The sequence below is a fragment of the Cherax quadricarinatus genome, chromosome 28, assembly GCF_038502225.1.
Source record: "Cherax quadricarinatus isolate ZL_2023a chromosome 28, ASM3850222v1, whole genome shotgun sequence".
Classification (NCBI taxonomy): domain Eukaryota; kingdom Metazoa; phylum Arthropoda; class Malacostraca; order Decapoda; family Parastacidae; genus Cherax; species Cherax quadricarinatus.
The window spans coordinates 29,409,481-29,428,890 of NC_091319.1; the positions used below are offsets into that span (position 1 = coordinate 29,409,481).

The 19,410-nt window shown below is 41.0% G+C and overlaps 1 long non-coding RNA gene across 2 annotated transcripts in view; it reads right to left on the bottom strand.

Annotated features, from left to right (window-relative positions):
- Nucleotides 1-19,138, bottom strand: part of LOC128693303 (uncharacterized) — a 54,828-nt gene extending 35,690 nt beyond the window's left edge. The window contains exons 1-2 of one of the 2 annotated variants that reach the window (XR_008407698.2): nt 19,081-19,138; nt 18,114-18,269 (exon numbers count right to left, since the gene is read on the bottom strand). This is a non-coding gene — a long non-coding RNA (uncharacterized lncRNA). Of the gene's footprint in view, nt 1-18,113; nt 18,270-18,986 lie in introns of both variants that reach the window. The other variant, XR_008407699.2, reaches the window with a different exon arrangement.
- Between the last annotated feature and the right edge of the window lie 272 nt (nt 19,139-19,410).

Here is a 19,410-nt window from a genome sequence, read left to right on the forward strand (position 1 = left end):
AGGTGGTTCGGACATGTAGAGAGAATGGAGCGAAACAGAATGACTTCAAGAGTGTATCAGTCTGTAGTGGAAGGAAGGCGGGGTAGGGGTCGGCCTAGGAAGGGTTGGAGGGAGGGGGTAAAGGAGGTTTTGTGTGCGAGGGGCTTGGACTTCCAGCAGGCATGCTTGAGCGTGTTTGATAGGAGTGAATGGAGACAAATGGTTTTTAATACTTGACGTGCTGTTGGAGTGTGAGCAAAGTAACATTTATGAAGGGATTCAGGGAAACCGGCAGGCCGGACTTGAGTCCTGGAGATGGGAAGTACAGTGCCTGCACTCTGAAGGAGGGGTGTTAATGTTGCAGTTTAAAAACTGTAGTGTAAAGCACCCTTCTGGCAAGACAGTGATGGAGTGAATGATGGTGAAAGTTTTTCTTTTTCGGGCCACCCTGCCTTGGTGGGAATCGGCCGGTGTGATAATAAAAATATAAGTTACCGAGACCATGGCTTGCTGTAGTGTCTTGGAATCTCAGGTTAAAGTGTTGAAGGAAGAGGTTCTACTTCTTCAGGAGGAAATAGAAGGCTGAAAATAGATGGGTTTGGGAGTGTGCGGAGGTTGGTGTTGGTAAGGAGAAAAAGGATACCAGAGAGTTGTAGCCACTTTAAGTGGCAAGTGGTTCCCAATCCAAGAAGAGTACTTCAGTGATAAGTGAGGTTGAAGGTACCACTGATTCCCCTGCTAATCAAGGTAAGAATATTCTAATTGTGGGAGACTCTCAGGTAAGATATATGGACCGTGCTCTTTGTAATAGAGATAGGAAGGTCAGAGGGTGTGCCATCAAGGAACTGGTGTTGGTGACAGTCAGAAGGTTGGATAATATATAACGTAATGGGAACAAGCCCATTATCTGTCTTAGTACTGTTAGAAAAGTATTCGGGAACGGCAGGAGACAGTAGCTGCTGGATAAGTAGAGGTCAGCTACAGAAATTGTCTGGTCTAAGGGAGGGATCCCAATCATATGTAGCATCTTACCTAGAAGGGGAGGGGGCAATGAATGGATGTCTAGGGTAACTGGTATAAATTGCTGGCTAGACAAGTTCTGCAAGGAACTTGCACTCCTGTACCTAACTGGAGTGGTAACCTGTACTTAACTTGTTAAGACGTGTCTTGTGCGTTCTCTGTGAATCTGAACAAGATGTCCTCTCTTGAGCCACTAGACCAGCAGCTAAATGAAGAACTGAGGATGGCTATGCTTGAAATACAGCGACTGACTGAGGAAAGCAAGAAGATTCGTAGTAATCCTCCTGTTGAGAATCCTCAAGACATGAAAGGAACCTGGAAAGTGGCTCGGAAGCATGGGACAAAGTTAAGGATCAAGAGGACGGATGGAGAGGTAGAATCAGCGAATATCCAGGAAACTGTTGTGGAAACATCGAACCCATTCTCCATGCTGCCTGATGAACGTGAGTCTACTACTGGGAACATCACGACGAACGACGCCAAGGAAGGTAAAAACATTGTTGATGGGGATAGCCAGGTTAGGTACATGGTTAGGACCTTCTGCTCGAAGGATAGGAGTAGGAAGCAGAGGGTGTGTTTTCCTGGGGCTGGGATGAATGATATTGTTAGTCGTCTGGCTGACATCATGAGAGATAATGGGAGCATTCCTATTATCTGTCTCAGTGCTGGAAGCAACGATGTTGGCAGACATAGGAGTGAGGACCTGATTAGCAGGTATAGGTCAGCAAGAGAGATAATTAGCAGGAAGGGTGGGAACCCTGTCATATGTGGTATTTTGCCACGGAGAGGAATTGGATATGACAGGTTGTCCAGGGCAATTGTGTCAATTGCTGTCTGGACAAATACTGTAAGGAAAATGCGGTAACACTCATTGACAACTGGGACCTCTTCTATGGCAGAAATGACGTGTATGCCAGGAACAGGGTTCACTTATCTAGGTCTGGGGTGGGGGCACTGGCAACTACAGTGGAGGGAGCTGTTAGGACATTAAACTAGGAATAGTTAGTGGTATGGGTTTTGGCAGGAAAAAAGTGAAGTCCCAGTGTTGTAATATGAGTACTAGGGGAACTAGTAATAGGCAGAATGAGGTGGATATTCGAAACCCAGTGGCACTAGGTGACAAGGACAGTAATAGGTTTAGTGGAAAAACAGAAATGAGCAGGAAGCATAAATAAAAAGGAGGGTCTTTAAATATACCCGTAGTGCTAGGAATAAGGTGGAGTTGAGATTAGTTGCTAGTGCAGGTAACATTGATGTATTTGCCATAACTGAGACGTGGTTTAATTCAAAAAGTAACACATACTGAGTCTGGATAGAATTTTCAGAGGGGCATGAAAAATTGATTTTAAGTGTGATATACCATCCCCCAGACTTAGATAGGAACCAAGGGAAACAACTATGGAAGGAAATTGTTAAGGCCACAAGGCACAATAATGTAGTAATTCTAGGAGACTAACTTTTGTCATACTGATTGGAATTTCTTGACTGGGAATTTAGAATCAAACGACTTCTTAGCAGTAGTTCAGGAATGTTTTTTGAAACAGTTTGTGACAGAGCCTACAAGGGAAAATAACCTGCTTGACTTGGTTTTGGCAAACAAGGAAACCCTTGTTAATAATTTAGAAATTACAGAGGAACTTGGCACAAGCGATCACAAATCAATTACCTTTAGCATTGAATGGAAGTATGATAGTAGGGATAATTCAGTAATGGTCCCAGATTTTCGGTTAGCAGATTACAATGGGCTTAGAGAACACGTATCAACTGTGGACTGGGGTAACGAAGAGAACTATCAACATGACAGCTTTCTTAGCACAATACGTGCTGCCCAAAGGACATTTATCCCGTGTAAGGAAATTAGATCGAATAGAAATGACCCAAAATGGATGAAAAATAGGCTCAAACATCTTTTAGGACAGAAAAAAGGAATTTATAGGCGCATCAAGAGAGGCGAGGGTCATCTTATGAATCAGTATATTGACATTAAGAGGGACGTTAAAAAGGGGATGAGAAAAGCTAAATGGGACTATGAAATCCAAGTTGCTACCGATTCGAAAACTTACCCAAAAAGTTTTTTCCAGGTTTATAGAGCAAAAGTTAGAGATAAGATAGATCCTCTTAAAAATAACTCTGGGCATCTTACTGACAAGGAGAGTGAAATGTGTTCTATCCTCAATAATTTTTTTCTCTCGGTTTTCACTCAGGAAGACATTAACAATATCCCAGTAATTAATTTTTATAGTGGGTCTAAAGCTGATAAATTATGCAATACCATAGTCACTAGCGAAATGGTTATCAAACAGACCGATTAAAGTAAAATAAATCCCCGGGTCCTGATGAACTTTTCTCAAGGGTTCTTAAAGAGTGTAAAATGGAACTTTGTGAACCAGTGACTAATATTTTTAATTTATCTTTTCAAACAGGTGTAGTGTCTGATATGTGGAAGATGGCTAATGTAATTCCTATTTTTCAAGCAGGAGACAAGTCGTTACCGTCAAATTACCTCCCAATAAGCCTGACCTCAACTGTTGGCAAATTACTAGAGTCAATTATAGCTGAGATTATAAAAGCCATCTCGATAAGCATAGCTTGATTGATACTCAGCATGAATTCACGAGGGGCCATTCCTAACTAATTTATTAACCTTCTTCAGTAAAGCTTTTGAGGCCGTTCATCAGGATAAAGAATTCGATATTGTTTATACAGATTTTAGTAAGGCTTTTGGTAGAGTACCGCACCAGAGACTGTTAAAGAAAGTGGGAGTGGTGACGTGTACTTAGCTCTGAAGTTATGTCCAGTATGTTCTCCATGAATCTGCACAAGATGTCCTCTCTTGAGCAACTGTACCAGCAGCTGAAAGAGGAGCTTAGGGTTGCTAAGCTTGAGATACGGCGACTGACGGAGGAAAACAAGAGGATTCGAAGTAATCCTCCTGTTGTGAGTCCTCAGGTCAAGAGAGGAACCTGGTCAGTGGCCGGCCAACATGGAACAAAGCTGAAAATCAAAAAGTCTGTGGAGTGGCGGAAACAACGAAGATCCAAAAGATTGCTGTGGAGACTTCCAACCCATTTTCGGTGTTACCAGACGAATGTGGGTTGTCTACTGCGAACGTCACAATGAGCACCAAGGGAGCATTGGCAGACGTGAGACATCGCTTGATACCCCAATGAAGACCATCAAGAACGTCACGACAAATCCCACAAATGAAGGTAAGAACGTTGTTTTAGTTGGAGGCAGTCAGGTTAAGTTTATGGGTAGGGCCTTTTGTCTTAGGGACAGGAAGAGGAGGCTCAGGGTATGTTTTCCTGGGGCTGGGATGGGGGATATTGTTAGCCGTCTGGACATCATGAAAGGTAATGGGACCAATCCTATTATCTGCCTCAGTGCAGGAGGCAACGATGTTGGCAGACGTAGGAGTGAGAACCTGATTAGCAGGTATAGGTCAGCAATAGATATAATTATGAAGAAAGGTGGGAACCCTGTCATATGTGGTATTTTGCCAAGGAGAGGAGTTGGAAACGAATAGTTGTCCAGGGCAATTGGTGTCAATTGCTGGCTGGACAAATACTGTAAGGAAAATGCGGTAACATTCATTGACAACTGGGACCTCTTCTATGGCAGAAATGACATGTATGCCAGGGATGGGGTTCACTTATCTAGGTCCTGGGTGGGGGCACTGGCAACGGCAGTGGAAGGAGCTGTTAGGGCTTTAAACTAGGAATATATAGTGGTATGGGTTTTGGCGAGAATACAATTAAGTCCCAGTGTAGTAATACTATGAGTTCTATAGGAACTAGTAATAGGCAGAATGAGGTGGATATTGGAAAGCCAATGGCACTAGGCGACAAGGACAGTAATAGGTTTAGTGAAAAAACAGATATAAGCAGGAAAGGTAAAGAGAAAGGAGGGTCTTTAAAATTATATTATGCTAATAGCCGTAGTGCTAAAAATAAGATGGATGAATTGAGATTAGTTGCTACTGCAGGTAACATTGATGTATTTGAAATCACCGAGACATGGTTTAATTCCAAAAGTCGGGACATGCCTGCGGAATGTTACATTCAGGGTTTTAAATTGTTCCAAGTAGATAGAAATACCGGTAAGGGAAGTGGGGTGGCACTGTATGTCCGAGATCACTTGAACTGTTGCATAAAAATGGGTATTAAGTCTGAGGTAACACATACAGAGTCTATCTGGATAGAATTTTCTGAGGGGCATAAAAATTGATTCTAGGAGTGATATACCGTCCCCCAAACTTAGATAGGGACCAACGGAAATTACTGTGGGAGGAAATTGTTAAGGCCACAAGGCACGATAATGTAGTAATTCTAGGGGACTAACTTTAGTCACATTGATTGGAATTTCTTGATTGGGAATTTAGAATCAAATGACTTCTTAGAAATAGTTCAGGAATGTTTTTTGAAGCAGTTTGTGACAGAACCTACAAGGGGAAATAACCTTCTTGATTTGGTTCTGGCGAACAAGGAAACCCTTGTTAATAATTTAGAAATTAATGAGGAACTCGGCACAAGCGATCACAAATCAATTACCTTTAGCATTGAATAGAAGTATGATAGTAGGGACAACTCAGTAACAGTTCCAGATTTTCGCTTAGCAGATTACAATGGGCTTAGAGAACACTTATCTGTTGACTGGGGTAACGAAGAGAGCTATCAATATGACAGTTTTCTGAACACCATACATGCTGCTCAAAGAACGTTTATCCCATATAAAGAAATTAGATGAAATAGAAATGACCCAAAATGGATGAATAATAGGCTGAAATATCTACTAGGGCATAAGAAAGGAATTTATAGGCGTATCAAAAGAGGCGAGTGTCATCTTATGAATCAGTATATTGACATTAATTGGGACGTTAAAGAGGGGATAAGAAAAGCTAAAAGGGACTACACTCATCACCTGAAGGACATCGAAAACAGCCCTCAAGGAGGGAAAATCGGCACATCTTCAAATGATTCTGATTCCAGAGCAAACAAGACCACCACCGAGGGCCTTAACAGAATGGGATGGACAATGATAACCTTTCCTCAACAGTTGAGGCTCAACTTAGGAGTGAAATTTCAGAGTGGAGAACTCCCAGAGGCCAAAATCAGGAGAGGGGAGGGATGGGGAAAGGTGGTGGGATTGGAATGGATGGATGCGAAGAGTGGGGCGGTTGAGGGAACAATGGTGATAGGCTTGGTCTGAAGAAGAAAACCGAAAGATCCAATTCCTCAGACCAAAAGCCTCTTCGCCACGGCAAGGAACCCTATTCCCCTTCCCCCCCCCCCCACTTGAAGAGGAGACAGTCTTATAAACTAAAAGTTCTTCAAGGTCCTGGTAGGCACTCAATTATAAAATGTGACCTCTTCGCTTTCGGGGCAAGAGATGGTGCTTCGCTTTTGCTACTGCATTCGTCAGACACCATGGTGGAGGACGGACGTTGGCTGCTGCATTCGCTACAGTTGGTAGCACTGAGCGATTTTCGCAAGATGGCGCAGACTACCAGGAGGAGGATAAAAACGGTGTGTATTGAGGTGTTGAAAGGCGCGGTTCATAACACCAATGCGTCAGTTATGCTGCCTGCCATCTTAAGAGATACCTACTGCATCAACAACGACGATTTATATGGAATTGCTATGAATGGAGCTACAAGAATCTGAAATTCGTGACGGCTGCTGTATATGACAAGATGGTGGAAAAGTACCAGGATGTATGTATACTGGTTTAGAAGTACATATGAGGGACGTATCCAAGTATTATAGTTGGGTAAAGTTACGGAACGTCCCATTTGAGGCGGATGAGGAAGACGTAAAAGCAACTTTCGAAGAGTTTGGTGTTATACATCAAGCAACAGTTGGAAGGTGGTCTGAGGGAATGTATGCTGGACTGTGTGAGGGATCCTTTACCCTTAAGATGTCCTTGCGCAAAACTATACTATCATATGTGACACTGAGTGACTTTAGAACTCGGGTATATGTCACACATGCGAGGCAGAGAAGAACATGCAGACTGTGTGGAGCGTTTGATCATATGGCTGCGATGTGTCCTCGACGATCGTCACCTGAGACACATGGAGAAGGGAAAGGAGTGGAGAAGGAGAGAGAGGTGACGACCCAGTCAACACAGGAGCATCCTCGGGCCCATAGGGCATGGAGGGAAATCGTGGAGGACAATCCGGTGGAATGTGTAACATTACCGGAGGTCTCTCAGGTGATTGAGACCATGCGTATAGAGGATGAGGTGAGGCAAGTGGAATTGGGTAGTTAAGTTTCAGCTGCAATAGACACTGTTATACAGGGATTCTTGGAGGATCAGAATAGGGACAGAACACTATGCATGGGGTCAGATGGGACATCTGTAGATAAGGGTGGAATTCATGAGGAGGGCAATGTGGGTGGTGGGGATGGGCAACCACAGAGGATTTGTGAGGCTGTTGTTGAAGTGCATAAGATTGAAAGTGCAGATGAGGGCATGCACATAGTTGAGGCACGAAAGAGAGGCAGGTGCTTCTGATAGTGATGATGTTCTGACACCTGCTCAAAGATCTGGTAAGAAACACTCAGTGGATGTCCCCAAAAAGTATTAGGGGGGGGGGTAAGGGGCAGGGGAAAGGTGAGGCAAAGAAAGGGCATTGTGAAAAGCATACTGTGCAAAAACGTAAGGACCCGTATGGACATCGGTCGATTGGTAAGCCCCCGACAGCATTTTTAAGTGCCTAATGTTAATTGTAAATGCCCTATGGGCCGATGTAAAGTCCAGGATCTTTAGTGACTTTTTAAAGAGACATGGAATACAGATCATATTTTCACAAGAGCATAATTTTAAGTATGGAAGGGATTTGTTGATAGACGAGTATAAGGTTTATGCTGGGTATACTGAGAAGCTTAAGGAAGGTGTTGCGGTATTAATAGCCAAGGCCAGTCCTTTTCAATTGTTGCATTGGGAAGAAGGGGGAGATGGGAGAGTAGTGAGGGTGGATGGGACATGGGGTGGGGTACGAGTGTGTTTTGTGAGCGTATACATGCCGGCAGACAGCAATAGGCGTGTTAAAAAGGATTTTGTTTGGGACACACTACTTTATCATATGAGGGGGTTACCAGTTTATACATTATTTGGAGAGGATTGGAATAGTGTGATACGTAGGAAGGATGTGGAGCCGCAGGAAGCTGGGTGTGTGTTGGAAGTCCTACAGGATGTATTAGGGGGAGTCGAATTATTGGATGTAGTGAGTGAGGAGGGGTGGGTGGTGGAGCATACTTATGTGAAGAACGGTTATGCGGCACGCTTGGACCGCATTTAAGTATCTCCTGGGATACAAGTTAATAATGAGGAAACTGTAAATGATGTATTTTCGGATCATAGAGGGGTGGTTGTGGACGTGGGCTGGGGCGAGTTGTCGAAACGTTTTATGAGTTATTGTAAACTAAATGTGAGCTTGTTAGAGGATATGGAGGGTGGACTTAGTTTTGCAGAATGGTGGAAAAATGAATGGAATAAAGGAAAGCTGGGAGGTGATATATTACTGTGGTGGTAGCAGTGTGCTAAACCGGGGATCCATAGTTTTTATATGAGGAAACGAAGGGAGGTCGGACAAAGGAAATATGGATTACAGAGGCATTTGGAGGGGCAGTTAAAACAGTGTTATGAAGGTTGTCGTGGAGTATATCCGGTTTCAGAGATCGAGGGTATAAAGACGCAATTGCTGGAGAAGCAGAATGCACGGTTTGATGGTGAAAGATTAAGGGGTGGGTTGGAGGATGTTTTATGGGGTGATAAGCCATCAGCTTGCGTTCTGCGGCGATTAAGATCCGGCAAAATATAATTAATATGTTAAAATTAGAGGTACATCAGGACGTGGGTGGGTACACGGTGGGACAGCGGTTAGTAACAACTGAAGGTATGAGTGGTTTTACAGATGAATGGTTTGAGATATACATGTATATGAGAAGGGGTAATAGGAAGATGGGGGACTTGCATATTATGGAGGAAGGGATATCACGTATCCTGGAACCACAAGACAGGGTGGAGATAGAGGGGCCTATATGTGAAGATGAGATTTTGAAGGCGTTACAGGGGATGAGTGTAGGGAAGATGCCAGGGATTGATGGCATTCCAAATTATTTTTAAGTAACTGGGAGGTCTCGAAGGAATGTGTTTGTTAAATGAAATGAAGGTAAAGGGATGCATGGGTATGACACAACGAACAGGGGTCGTTGTCATGATTCCGAAGGGGGAAGTGCAGAATAGCATCCTGGATTATAGAGGCTTATCTTTAATGTGCGGTGATCACAAATTGTTTGCGCGGGTTTTAATAGGTTATGTAGTGTTATTGGGGGAGTTATAGATAAGGGACAAATGGGTGTGCTGGGGCGGTCAATAATTAGTGGACATGGGAGGATTAAGGATTTTATAGATGATTGTAGAACGAGTGGAGGGGGTGTACTTGCTTTGGATTGGAAGGCTGCTTATGATTGTGTAGAGCGAGAGACGTTGTGGATGATGAGGTGCATGGGTTTAGGCGAGGAAATTGTCCGATGGATGGAAACATTATACAAAGGCGCAGTACTACAGGTGCAAATCAATGGACGTGTGGGGAAGGTAGTATGGGTAGGGGACTCAGACAGAGATGCCCCATGTCTCGGATCCTATTTACATGTCAACAAGATCCTTTATATAGGAATATTAATGTTGGGGTAGATGAAGGGGGGGGGGGTACGGCATCGGGGTGCTCCTGGTATAATTAGGCATGTTGACGATGCGACGATTTTAGTTGGGGGAGAGGAGGGATTAAGGAATGTAGGTCGAATCGTTGAGATATTTAGTGGGGCAACAGGTATGCGTCTTAATGGAGCTAAGTCTAAATTCTTAAAAGTTGGTTCATGAGTGGGAGGGAACTTTGGACAAAAGTATGGTTGGCAGGTAGTAGATCAAATTAAAATCTGTGGAGTATTATACAGAAGGGCAGGGCAAGAAGCTAGAGAAGCCAACTCCGTAAGGGTTGTGCAAGGAGCATTAAGGAGATTGGTGGTAATACGGACGAGTGAGCTGGCGATCCATCAGAGGGTCATAGTTATAAATACAATCATTTACCCTAAATTGTGGCATGTGGCAGTGGTTTATCCGTTGATGAAGAATTATGTGAGGTTGCTGCAAAAGAAGGCAATGCATTTTATTTGGGGATATGGTTATCATTGGCATAAGCCGACAGTCGCGACAACATCATTGGGGAGGGGAGGATTAGGATTAATTCCACTGTGTAGTAGACTGAAAAGCATGTATGTGGAACAGTTATATACGGTTGGGTGGGGATCCGGGTGTAAGGGTGAATGAGGTTATGGATGATGTGCGGCAGTGGTGGTGGGAGGGGGGGGGTAGGGAATTGGAGGAATGTATGTGTATGTTGAGATTTTTATTGAGGGTTAGCATATCGGGTAAAGTGTTGGTGCGAGTTTTGGGGAGGACTGAGGGGTAATGAAGTGATGGAGGGGAAAGAGTGTCTTTCCTTTATATAATTGGGCAGATATCTGGGGTGAGTTTCGTAAGTTACGTTTAAAATCAAGGATGCGAGAAACTATGTATAGGTTTTTACATGGGATATTACCCACTAAAGTACGTTTGTATCAGATGAGAGTTGTGCAGTCCACATGTTGTGTTTTGTGTGGGGAGGCGAAGACTGCATATCACTTGGTGTATTTTTGTGAGGGTATCGCAAGGGTACGTCTGTGGTTTCGTAGGGTTTTGGATATGGTTGGAGGAGGTAGGTTAATGGTATTGAAAGCATTGAGTTTGGATATAGAGGGAGTGAGTGATAGTGTGACAAGGGCGGTCATGTATTTGGTAGTAGATTATATTACTATATTGTGGGCTATGAGGGAGGTGGAGGGGAAAGTGCGAATACGGGCTTTAGCTGGGCATTTTTATAAAACAAAGTGTAGGAATGAGGTCGTGTATGGAAGGAGATGGGATCTAGAATTTCCAGTTGAGTATAGAGGTATGAATGTGCGTAGGTTGCGAGAGTTAATGGTGTAATGATTGAATAGGATTGGTCTCAGCCAGATGGAAGGGGGGTGGGATGAATGTATTCCTGGCATAAATTTTAGATAGAAAACTCTCTTGATGGGGCAAAGCTTTAAATGTAGACGTGTTTTATCATGGGTGGTCATGGGGAAGCGAGGGGGCTTACCAAATTGGTTCGGTATTTTTATATTCTTATATATGTTACCGGGCATGTAGGACACTGTTATAAATCCTGTGGGCATATTGTTCAATCATATGTCATGGGATATTATGTTTCGACTTTTGTACGTGTATGTATATGTAAAAAGTGAGTGTGAAAATATCAGGAGTAATGTTACCATGGCTGATGACATTCTTAACTATAAGCAGGGTTTTGTGTTGGTCATAAGTTCAACCATGTGTTAATTTTCTTAATGTCAAATTGTAATGTAAGCATAATAGTATGCATATTACACTATTGGAAAGATTTTTTTTTTTTTTTTTGTCATCAAGATACTATGTCCTAGGGTTAAATTATGATGGTTATTTGTCTCTGTGTTCAATGAACAATGGTATGACGTTGTCCAATATGATGATCTGAGGTAAATGGGGGGGGGGGGTAGTTGAACTAACCGAAAAAAAATTATTATTGAATGTGCTTAATTGATGTGTATATTGGGCATGGGGATGCGAGGTTTAATAAATTGATTCGGTATTTTTATAATCTTACGTAAGTTAATAGGCATGTATGACACTGATATAATTCCTGTGAATATAAATTTTCATAAGTCATGTGATATGTATCAACTTTTGTGCATATGTAATATGAGAGTCCGTGACTATATCATATGTCATGTTCTCATGGAAGACGACATTAATCAATCTTATGTTCTTTTTCTAAATATCATTTGTCATATTGGCATCATCTATGCATCTTATACTAAAGAGGAAATTTTTTGTCAACAAGATACTATGTTCAAGGTTTAAATTATGTTGATTATTCGTTTCTGTGTTCAATGAACAATGGTATAACATTGTGTAATATGATGATCTGGGATGAAAGGGGGGGGGGGTGTACTGCTCAAACATATTTTATTACATGTACTTAATGTGTATATTGCTGATAGGAAGGGGTAATTGAGAACTGTTTTTAATTAGTATTGCTTGCACATTTTTCCTTTGTTTTTGTATAAAGGCATTTTACATCTATCAGGAGAGTGTAGTGCACTAGGCGACATTATTGTAACTTGAAATGATTTGACTTATCTCGGGTATAATTTATGTAATTTTGTTTTTCACACACGTGTTGGGGGTTGCACGAGTCATGTGAAGAGGAATTTTTCTAAACGCAATGTAACACGTGCTGTGTGTTTTGCCTATGAGGACAATTGTTTTTGTACGTGAAATATCTAACACTGTATACTTTTATTTGTTTATTGTAATGTGTGTTTTAAATAAAATATAAAAACAAAATTATCAAATCCATGATGTAAGTAAAACAGCCTAAGCCGCCTAATTCTCGTCTGACAAATATTCGTTTAAACTGATAATAACACTTCCCCTTCCCCACCTCTGTGCACTTGCTCTCCCTCTGTGGGCACCTAGCTCCCTTGCAGTGCTCCCCTTTCTTTATATTTGACTGGCTCCTCCTCCTTAGTTCCCCATTACTACCACCACCACTACTACAACTACCACCACCACTACCTCTTCCTGCCTATATATAGCCGTTCTGCTCCACTTCTGATTAGTGTGACTTTGTAAATGGTCCAATTCGGACGGAAACGTCGTCGTAAGCTCCTCTCTTCTATGTGCGGGTTATTTGTGTAAACTGATAATGTCTGTTGAAGGAAGAGGGTGCGGCAAACACTCACGTCCTGTCAAACCTTGTAAAACTTCTTTTTGTCTGTCTGAAGAACCCACCCTGCACACCACTTCCCAATGACACATGTGCATAAAACTAGGATACTGCATAGCAAGCCTTTTTTAAACATCTCCAATAATATTGAGCTTCTGCTTAATAAATCACAGCAGTGTAACGTTTCACAAAACCTTGCTTTGTTTAAGCAAAAGATTTACTTAATATCCTACTGATTAAAATGCAAAATTGCTATGATTTTTTATAATTCACATGTAGAGAATACGTCTGTTTGACCCAGAGTAAAGCAGGATAATTTAAAAGGAAAACGGTTTTCTTTTGTATACTGAATCTAATAACCCTACCAGAAAACAGTTGTCATCTCACGAATGCGTGTCAAGGACACTACGACACCTGTTTTATGCACTGTAAACTCTTAGAACTGTTAGTTCAAACAATGATCAGGACTATCTGCATAAGAGTCCATATAGACATAAGGCCAATGTTGGCCTCCAATCCGGCTAGCTTTTGTCAATATATTCGTGTACATATGCAATGAGCGAGTAATTTATTCCATTTTGGTTATGTATTGAGAAAATTAACCTATAATTCATATTCTAACACGGGGAAAATTTTCATACATGATGTAATGGGTGTCAAACTGCAGAGATTTTTGTAGGTTAAAAAAAAAATGTAATATTTTTAACATTCCACCACGAGTTCAGTACCCACGAGGGATTCAAAACTCTTGTTTCACCAAGCAGGATCGTAAAATTACGAGGGTAATACTGTTTTTCTATACTGTCCATCACACAATTGGAAGTCTAATCGATGAAGAAATTCTGATACGAAAAACACAATCATTGAATATCTAATTACATTATATATATATATATATATATATATATATATATATATATATATATATATATATATATATATATATATATATATATATATATATATATATATATATATATAGGTAGTAGGTTGGTAGACAGCAACCACCCAGGGAAGTACTACCGTCCTGCCAGATGACTGTGAAACAAAAACCTGTAACTGTTTTGCATGATGGTAGGATTGCTGGTTTCTTTTTCTGTCTCATAAACACGCTAAGATAACAGGGATATCTTGCTACTCCTACTTACACTTTGGTCACACTTCATAGACACGCACATGCATATATATATATATACATACATCTAGGTTTTTCTCCTTTTTCTAAATAGCTCTTGTTCTTTTTATTTCTTCTATTGTCCATGGGGAAGTGGAAAAGAATCTTTCCTCCGTAAGCCATGCGTGTCGTATGAGGCGACTAAAATGCCGGGAGCAATGGGCTAGTAACCCCTTCTCCTGTATACAATTACTAAAAAAGAGAAGAAGAAAAACTTTATAAAACTGGGTTGCTTAAATGTGCGTGGATGTAGTGCGGATGACAAGAAACAGATGATTGCTGATGTTATGAATGAAAAGAAGTTGGATGTCCTGGCCCTAAGCGAAACAAAGCTGAAGGGGGTAGGAGAGTTTCAGTGGGGGGAAATAAATGGGATTAAATCTGGAGTATCTGAGAGAGTTAGAGCAAAGGAAGGGGTAGCAGTAATGTTAAATGATCAGTTATGGAAGGAGAAAAGAGAATATGAATGTGTAAATTCAAGAATTATGTGGATTAAAGTAAAGGTTGGATGCGAGAAGTGGGTCATAATAAGCGTGTATGCACCTGGAGAAGAGAGGAATGCAGAGGAGAGAGAGAGATTTTGGGAGATGTTAAGTGAATGTATAGGAGCCTTTGAACCAAGTGAGAGAGTAATTGTGGTAGGGGACTTGAATGCTAAAGTAGGAGAAACTTTTAGAGAGGGTGTGGTAGGTAAGTTTGGGGTGCCAGGTGTAAATGATAATGGGAGCCCTTTGATTGAACTTTGTATAGAAAGGGGTTTAGTTATAGGTAATACATATTTTAAGAAAAAGAGGATAAATAAGTATACACGATATGATGTAGGGCGAAATGACAGTAGTTTGTTGGATTATGTATTGGTAGATAAAAGACTGTTGAGTAGACTTCAGGATGTACATGTTTATAGAGGGGCCACAGATATATCAGATCACTTTCTAGTTGTAGCTACACTGAGAGTAAAAGGTAGATGGGATACAAGGAGAATAGAAGCATCAGGGAAGAGAGAGGTAAAGGTTTATAAACTAAAAGAGGAGGCAGTTAGGGTAAGATATAAACAGCTATTGGAGGATAGATGGGCTAATGAGAGCATAGGCAATGGGGTCGAAGAGGTATGGGGTAGGTTTAAAAATGTAGTGTTAGAGTGTTCAGCAGAAGTTTGTGGTTACAGGAAAGTGGGTGCAGGAGGGAAGAGGAGCGATTGGTGGAATGATGATGTAAAGAGAATAGTAAGGGAGAAAAAGTTAGCATATGAGAAGTTTTTACAAAGTAGAAGTGATGCAAGGAGGGAAGAGTATATGGAGAAAAAGAGAGAAGTTAAGAGAGTGGTGAAGCAATGTAAAAAGAGAGCAAATGAGAGAGTGGGTGAGATGTTATCAACAAATTTTGTTGAAAATAAGAAAAAGTTTTGGAGTGAGATTAACAAGTTAAGAAAGCCTAGAGAACAAATGGATTTGTCAGTTAAAAATAGGAGAGGAGAGTTATTAAATGGAGAGTTAGAGGTATTGGGAAGATGGAAGGAATATTTTGAGGAATTGTTAAATGTTGATGAAGATAGGGAAGCTGTGATTTCGTGTATAGGGCAAGGAGGAATAACATCTTGTAGGAGTGAGGAAGAGTCAGTTGTGAGTGTGGGGGAAGTTCGTGAGGCAGTAGGTAAAATGAAAGGGGGTAAGGCAGCCGGGATTGATGGGATAAAGATAGAAATGTTAAAAGCAGGTGGGGATATAGTTTTGGAGTGGTTGGTGCAATTATTTAATAAATGTATGGAAGAGGGTAAGGTACCTAGGGATTGGCAGAGAGCATGCATAGTTCCTTTGTATAAAGGCAAAGGGGATAAAAGAGAGTGCAAAAATTATAGGGGGATAAGTCTGTTGAGTGTACCTGGTAAAGTGTATGGTAGAGTTATAATTGAAAGAATTAAGAGTAAGACGGAGAATAGGATAGCAGATGAACAAGGAGGCTTTAGGAAAGGTAGGGGGTGTGTGGACCAGGTGTTTACAGTGAAACATATAAGTGAACAGTATTTAGATAAGGCTAAAGAGGTCTTTGTGGCATTTATGGATTTGGAAAAGGCGTATGACAGGGTGGATAGGGGGGCAATGTGGCAGATGTTGCAAGTGTATGGTGTAGGAGGTAGGTTACTGAAAGCAGTGAAGAGTTTTTACGAGGATAGTGAGGCTCAAGTTAGAGTATGTAGGAAAGAGGGGAATTTTTTCCCAGTAAAAGTAGGCCTTAGACAAGGATGTGTGATGTCACCGTGGTTGTTTAATATATTTATAGATGGGGTTGTAAGAGAAGTAAATGCGAGGGTCTTGGCAAGAGGCGTGGAGTTAAAAGATAAAGAATCACACACAAAGTGGGAGTTGTCACAGCTGCTCTTTGCTGATGACACTGTGCTCTTGGGAGATTCTGAAGAGAAGTTGCAGAGATTGGTGGATGAATTTGGTAGGGTGTGCAAAAGAAGAAAATTAAAGGTGAATACAGGAAAGAGTAAGGTTATGAGGATAACAAAAAGATTAGGTGATGAAAGATTGAATATCAGATTGGAGGGAGAGAGTATGGAGGAGGTGAACGTATTCAGATATTTGGGAGTGGACGTGTCAGCGGATGGGTCTATGAAAGATGAGGTGAATCATAGAATTGATGAGGGAAAAAGAGTGAGTGGTGCACTTAGGAGTCTGTGGAGACAAAGAACTTTGTCCTTGGAGGCAAAGAGGGGAATGTATGAGAGTATAGTTTTACCAACGCTCTTATATGGGTGTGAAGCGTGGGTGATGAATGTTGCAGCGAGGAGAAGGCTGGAGGCAGTGGAGATGTCATGTCTGAGGGCAATGTGTGGTGTGAATATAATGCAGAGAATTCGTAGTTTGGAAGTTAGGAGGAGGTGCGGGATTACCAAAACTGTTGTCCAGAGGGCTGAGGAAGGGTTGTTGAGGTGGTTCGGACATGTAGAGAGAATGGAGCGAAACAGAATGACTTCAAGAGTGTATCAGTCTGTAGTGGAAGGAAGGCGGGGTAGGGGTCGGCCTAGGAAGGGTTGGAGGGAGGGGGTAAAGGAGGTTTTGTGTGCGAGGGGCTTGGACTTCCAGCAGGCATGCGTGAGCGTGTTTGATAGGAGTGAATGGAGACAAATGGTTTTTAATACTTGACGTGCTGTTGGAGTGTGAGCAAAGTAACATTTATGAAGGGATTCAGGGAAACCGGCAGGCCGGACTTGAGTCCTGGAGATGGGAAGTACAGTGCCTGCACTCTGAAGGAGGGGTGTTAATGTTGCAGTTTAAAAACTGTAGTGTAAAGCACCCTTCTGGCAAGACAGTGATGGAGTGAATGATGGTGAAAGTTTTTCTTTTTCGGGCCACCCTGCCTTGGTGGGAATCGGCCGGTGTGATAATAAAAAAAAATAAAAAAATATATATATATATATATATATATATATATATATGTACATACATATACATACATATACATACATATACATACATATACATACATATACATACATATACAGAGAAATTGTGTGTGTGGGTGTGTGTGTGTGTGTGTGTGTGTGTGTGTGTGTGTGTGTGTGTGTGTGTGTGTGTGTGTGTGTGTGTGTGTGTGTGTGTGTGTGTGTGTGTGTGTGTGTGTAGTTAAATTTATTTTCAGAGTTGAGTAAAAATATTTATAACATGAGTCTGACCGACCCAAGAATTGCATATACTATTTATATTTCCAAAAGCATAAGAGCTAGTGCGAAATTCGCTCATCTACGGTGATGTATGGGCAAGTTTTGACGGCAGACTGGAGGCCAGAGGCGTGATGCGCCGAGATACACGTTACTTAAGGGTTACTCCGGCTTCCTTATCTAGGATAATGCAATGACACAGAAAATAACACTTACCGAATATATTGCTTGCAAACCTTCCCACGAAGAGCTGTAGAATTCTCACTTACCTGGAAAGGTACACAAAGCATTAATTAGGTCGCTTTACATTAGTTTAAATGTCAAGACAATTTATGTTCAGAACATCAAAACTGCAATCATAATTTCTTGAAGATAAGAATTCACACCTAAATATTACAATTTAAGCCATGTTGCAAGTTGTTTACCTTATCATGGTGGAAGACGAGATCGTAGATTGTTGAAGATTGTAACATGTTGCACTATGTGGGTGCCTCTGCAACAAGTGAGGTCACCTAATAACTTCCCCAAAACTTTCTAAACAATATATACTATTTTTTTTAAATCTCTGAAAGTACTGAAATCTAGGGAATATTTATCATTTTGAAACAGAATAATCAAAATATAATTTATTTATAAAATAAAAATCAGTCACCATGATGAGTGGAGAGGGTGATGTTTAAGATTTTACTAAGTATAACTGGAATAGAGTTTTAATATAAATACAAAACCAAAAATTTTAAGAGATGACTTGAAGAAAAAGAAGGCGGATAAAGTCAAATAATTAATATCACATTTTTTATAACCAAAGTCATTTGATATCTCATACCAAAGTTTAAATGGTATGTAGTTTGTATTCTGTGCTCGACGCGCATGAGTGTGTTCTTGAAGACAAATAATCCAATGTGATTTCGAATTTTAAAAAAAAAACTTGAAATTCAATTCATCACATATCACCACCTGCACTTTGCCTGATAGACAACGGTGTTGTTTAGAGCCGAAGGGTAATTTAGCAGTTTAGAAGGGCAAAAGGAGAGAGTCGCTGTGTAGGTTGGTTGGTTGGCTACACTACACTAGACACATTAAAGCTGTGCCTAACTTTTTCTATACCTCACAAGAATAATTAATCCCTAAAATAGGGATTTTAGTAAATTCTCAACATATATGCGTTGAGAGAAGTACACCTCTTGGTGAAGGTATCCTGTCAGTGTAGTAAATTAGTCACCATGAAAAATGTACATTTTAAGTAGAACCACTAGAGGAGATAAGACATTAAGCAAGTCAGGGCAGTTTAGGAGTACCTAATGAGCTTTTCGTGTGAAATATTTACTTAACATCCTCATCCTCATTTTGCACTGACACGCGTAATACGTTGCACCGTCAAACATGTCTTACCACCACATTCACCTGCCCTCAACTGATCCCATACTATGAAACGTCACATGACCCGAGCTGAACGAAACGTCTAATTAGAAGTCTCGAAATCTCGCGTTTCCTCCTGCCAGGCAAAAAAAAAAAATTAAATTTTACGAGTCTCTTATTGTTAAACCGAATTGTTTGATACGAATATAATATAAAATGCAAACACTTCCATTTTTATGTAAATAATAAACCAGCTAAATTACTATGTTTGTATATTTGCAATATCATTGCCAATATCATTCTTGGCACGGTTCAGACGCCTCAACTCTGGCAGCTCAGCTGCCTCGTAGCCAGGATTCACAC